Source organism: Saimiri boliviensis, chromosome 7 (assembly GCF_048565385.1).
Source record: "Saimiri boliviensis isolate mSaiBol1 chromosome 7, mSaiBol1.pri, whole genome shotgun sequence".
Classification (NCBI taxonomy): Eukaryota; Metazoa; Chordata; class Mammalia; order Primates; family Cebidae; genus Saimiri; species Saimiri boliviensis.
The window spans coordinates 101,030,863-101,036,207 of NC_133455.1; the positions used below are offsets into that span (position 1 = coordinate 101,030,863).

The following is a 5,345-nucleotide window of genomic DNA, read 5'->3' on the forward strand; positions in this document are numbered from 1 at the left end:
TTAAGTTCTGGGAAGGGATCCTTGCACACAAATGCACAAGTAAATAACATTCAGTGTGAGCAAATATTTCCCAGAAAATACTGGAAATTAAGAGAAAAAGAATGCCCATTCCAGTCTCCACTTCCACAGAGTTTTCTCTGAGAAACTGGTCTAAGAGTGAAGGCCCTGCCCAAGCACCCACACTTCCAGGCCCTCCCTTTGGCAGAAGACTTGTCCTTTTCTTTGGGGTTTTCCAGCAAGTCACATGGGCTGAAACAGGATGTCTACACATAAAAACACATCTGAAATTCTTATAGCTACACTCAGGAGTCAGGAGTTTTTCTTAGAAAAAGTCAGAGCCGAGGCCAGGCATCGTGGCTCACGCCTGTAATCCCAGGACTTTGGGAGGCTGAGGCAGGTGGATCACGAGGTCAGGAGATGGAGAACATCTGGCTAACACAGTGAAATCTGTCTCCACTAAAAATACAAAAAATTAGCCAGGCGTCATGGCATGTGCCTGTAGTCCCAGCTACTCAGAAGGTTAAGGCAGAAGAATCGCTTGAACTTGGGAGGTGGAGGTTGCAGAAAGCCAAAATCACATCACTGCACTCCAGCCTGGGCGACAGAATGAGACTCTGTCTCACAAAAAAAGAAAAAGTCAGAGCCTTGTGTCTAGGGGGTTGTAGGGAGAGGCATAGTTACTAGGATAAGCCCAGATTGTCAGTTTCCACCCACCTCCCTGTCTGTTGCCTTGCTGACTACAAATAGCACATTCCAATCCTTAGAAGACCTTCCAGAGTCTGGCATTATGGAGATTGACTGGGCAAAGGCTGGACTACAAACAGCTCACTATTTGTTACTGTTGCCTGAGTTACCACAAGCCTTTGTGCCTTCTTCTAACCTCCAAACCTGTGGCCCACCGCGTGAACCAAAAAATACATTTGATTCGGTTCCATGGTGCCACACACACACACACACACAAAATCCCATTTCCTTCCTATGGTTGGTCCTAGAAGTTTTGACAAAAAACATGAGACACAGGACACAATATCCCCAGTGGCACCGAGCTTCAAACTTCCAGACACATTTGCAACTGAGTCAAGGAATGAAAAAACTTAGCATACTGGCTGGGCACGGTGGCTCAAGCCTGTAATCCCAGCACTTTGGGAGGCCGAGGCGGGTGGATCACGAGGTTGAGAGATCGAGACCATCCTGGTCAACATGGTGAAACCCCGTCTCTACTAAAAATACAAAAAACTAGCTGGGCATGGTGGCGCATGCCTGTAATCCCAGCTACTCAGGAGGCTGAGGCAGGAGAATTGCCTGAGCCCAGGAGGCGGAGGTTGCGGTGAGCCGAGATCGCGCCATTGCACTCCAGCCTGGGTAACAAGAGCGAAACTCCGTCTCAAAAAAAAAAAAAAAAAAAAAGATTTTAGCCGGGCACGGTGGCTCAAGCCTGTAATCCCAGCACTTTGGGAGGCCGAGGCGGGTGGATCACAAGGTCGAGAGATCGAGACCAACCTGGTCAACATGGTGAAACCCCGTCTCTACTAAAAATACAAAAAATTAGCTGGGCATGGTGGCGCATGCCTATAATCCCAGCTACTCAGGAGGCTGAGGCAGGAGAATTGCCTGAACCCAGGAGGTGGAGGTTGCGGCGAGCCAAGATAGCGCCATTGCACTCCAGCCTGGGTAACAAGAGCGAAACTCCGTCTCAAAAAAAAAAAAAGAAAAAGAAAAAACTTAGCATACGAAAATATACAAAATATTTACAAAAAATGTGCTACAAAGCAGAAATATGGAAAACTCACCATATGATCTAACACTAAAGCCCTGTAAATGAAAAGAGTAAGAAGGCTGTGCCTCACTGTGAGTTGACATCTTGTGAGGACAGGCTAAAGACCCACACATTCCAGGAAAGCCTTCAGCCCTGAGTTAGCATAGAAGTAATACCTAGCAGGCAAGTGTGTGACAACCTTTCGGTTTGCTGTACAGACAAAACTAGTTCACTGAAACCACAGTATTGCAGGAAAGAGTTTAATTAACATGAGGCCAGGCATGTTTGAGATGGAGTTATTACTCAAATCAGTCTCCCAGAAGAATTAGACGTCAGAATTTTTCAAGGATCATTTGGTGGACAGGGGACTAGAGAATGGGTACTGCTGATTGGTTGGGTATGCAATCACAGCGGTGTGAAGTAAAGTCCTCTTGGGCTGAGTCTGCCTCAGGGTTGGTGGGGGGAACCACAGGACCTATTGAGTCATGAATCACAAGTCCAGGTGGGGTCAGCCTGAAAAACATCTCAAAAAAACAATCTTAGGTTTTATAGTAGTGATGTTTTATCTACAGAGGTAATTGCAGTTGCTACAAATCTTGTGACTTCCAGAACAATTATTGGTTATTTTTTAGGCCTGTATTTTAGCAGAACTTAGGTTCCTCTCATAATCCTAGCTTTGTGGCCTTTCATTACTTTTAAGATGGTGGTTTAGTTCAGGGAAGAGCTATTATCATCCTTGCTATAAGGTTAAACTATAAACTCAATGTCTTCCAAAGTTAGCTGGGCCTACACCCAGGATTGACCAAGGACAGCTTGGAGGTTAGAAGCACGTTGGAGTCAACTATGTCAGATTTCTCTTACTGTCATAACTTTGCAAAGGAAGTTTCAAGGGCATGGCCAGAATTGAAATTCCACTGCGCACCCAACAGGAGATAATATCCCTGCATCGAAGGTCAAGCTTCATGTATAATGGCCACCGTCTTATTCCTAGTAGCTGCAAGGTTACCTCAGCTGAGGCTCTTGCTAACCATTGACAAAAACTTCAATCCAAAACCCTGGGGTTGATAGAGCTCAGTTGGCCTCCAGTCTTGTGCCCCCAACTTGGAACAAGATTCTGTCCTCCTTAGTTAGATCTTGGAAGCTAGGATCATAAATGGAGGATTTTCAAGAAAACTTTTGTTCCATACAAATTGCCACATTTTCAGTCTCTGCTTCTGAAACTTTTTAAAGACATACATTCATCCGACATTTCTTGACAACATGATTCATGAACCCACTTGCCATAAGAAATAAATCAGACCCTCTGGTAGGGGCCACAAACATTAAATGAGCTGAGCAGAACTTAGTTTTATGAAAGTTGTCAGGTCAGTATCAACATGAAGTCACCTAAGTCAAACTTTAACAAAATAGAGCCAGGAGGCCTTGGGAAAGGGCCTCTCATGCACTGATGACTATGATAAGAATTGTTGCAATAGCTATCTAAAAACCACAAAAATTCCAGACAAGATATTTCTGTGAAGACATCCCCCAGCAACAGTCAGTGTTCCAATGAGTAACTGCCAACTCCTGCTATGAGCTTCAACAACCAAGAAGTTAGTTTCAAAAGGACTTATGCAATCTTCCCCCTTTAGCCTTTATAAGCTTGCCTTTCCTCCAACCTTTTCAGATGTGCCTATGGCTCAGCAGCACATGCATACCCTGGATTGCAAGCCCTTGCTTTTATTGAAAAATCTGTTTTGGAGAGTCTCTCTCTGTCACTGATTTAGATGGACAGTCCTAACCATCAAACTGAGCAGTATTTTCAAGTTATTACACCTTCAAGCAGAAAGATTCACTTACTCGATTTGAAGTAATTATTGCCACAAAAAAGACAATAGCTGCATTGTTGGAATTTGGCTTTTGAAGTGTGTGTGTGTGTGTGTGTGTGTGAATTTCTGTCAGGAAATACACTGTTAAGTACTTCCCACTCTTTCCTTTGAAACTAATTGTTTAAAAATAAATAAAACCTATTTTAATTTCCTTACAAAATGTTTACTCTTAGTTAACAGAAAAGGTTGTCACTTTATAAAATAAAGTTGACATTTAAAAAATTATCAGTTCTAATACTATCAAAGTCTCTGGCCATTTTCAAAAAGACTGATCTATTCGAAATATCTTTCAAAATCCTGAAACTTTGAAAACTCTTCTGCAAGATTTGTGGAGAGTGAGGCTAGATGTTTCTTTCTAAATGGCCAGGTTTACTGTTCACTACATTGTATAAAAGGACTTTTAAAATGGTTTAAATTTCAAAATATGTAATTAAAAATCAATGATGGGCCCGTCCCGTCCGGCCCCGTCCCGCCGCCGGGCCCGCCAGTCATGAGCTCCATGCAGTTCAGCAAGGGCGCCTCGAACAGGCTGTCGGCCGAGGTCAAGAACCGGCTCCTGCCCAGGTACGACCCTCGGAAGGAGGCAGAGCTCCGAGGCTGGATCGAGGGTCTCATCGGCCTCTCCATCGGCCCCGACTTCCCGAAGGGCCTGAAGGACGGGATCATCTTACGCACACTCGTGAACAGGCTGCAGCCAGGCTCGGTCCCCAAGGTCACCCGCTCCGTGCAGACCTGGTACCAGCCGGAGAACCTCTCCAACTTCATCAAGGCCGTGGTCAGCTTCGGCCTGAACCCCGTGGACCTGTTCGAGGCCAACGACCTGTTTGAGAGCAGGACCATAACTCAGGTGCAGGTGTCTCTTCTCGCCCTGACCAGGAAGGCCAAGGCTAAGGGGCTGCAGAGCCGGGCGGACATCGGCGTCAGGTACTCGGAGAAGCAGGAGCGGAACTCGGACGCCGCCACCGTGAAGGCCGCCAGTGCGTCATCGGGCTGCAGATGGGCACCTCCAAGGGCGCCAGCCAGTCGGGCATGACTGCGCACGGCACGAGGAGGCATCCCTACGACCCCAAGAACCACATCCTGCCCCCCATGAACCACTCGACCATCAGCCTCCAGATGGGCACCAACAAGTGTGTCAGCCAGGTGGGCATGACGGCTCCCTCCGACGCTGGCGACTGCCCCGGCCCGGGGGGAGGCCCCTGAATATCCCCCTGACTACCAGGAGGAGGCGGGTCACTGAGGCTCCCAGCACGCTCTCTCCCCGTCTGGGTTTCTGGGTTTTTCTGTTTTCATCTTTTTTTTAATTGACGTGCCAATCAGCCGAGGGTCTGCGAGCTGTTCCTGGGATCAGGCAGCAGGGCTTTCTCCCCCTTGCCTCGGTCCTGGGCAGGACTGAGTCACCGGGCTGTCGGGGGAAGGGGTCAAGGCCGTATCCTGATACCTGTAGGGTCAGGGTCCCTGCTGGCACGGCCAGGCTGTGCTGGGGAGAAGGGGCCTGGGCTTGGAGGGAACGGGTCCCTGAAGATTTCTGGTTACCTAGTCTCCTCTCACTTTTGTCACCCGATCAGTTTGTGGTTTCTGTACCCGCAAAAGTTTCAGGAAGTAGTAACAACAACAACAAAATACCTCCCCCCACCCACCTCCGAGGAATGGGGCGGGGACAGTGGACAGGGTGCTGGGCAATGAGTCCCCTGGAAAAGGGGCCTGGCTACAATGCTAAA

General features: G+C 47.6%; 1 pseudogene; it reads left to right on the top strand.

The window, feature by feature from the left end:
• The first annotated feature begins 4,114 nt into the window (after nucleotides 1-4,114).
• Nucleotides 4,115-4,864, top strand: LOC101036939 (calponin-2 pseudogene; annotated as a pseudogene).
• The last annotated feature ends 481 nt before the right edge of the window (nucleotides 4,865-5,345 follow it).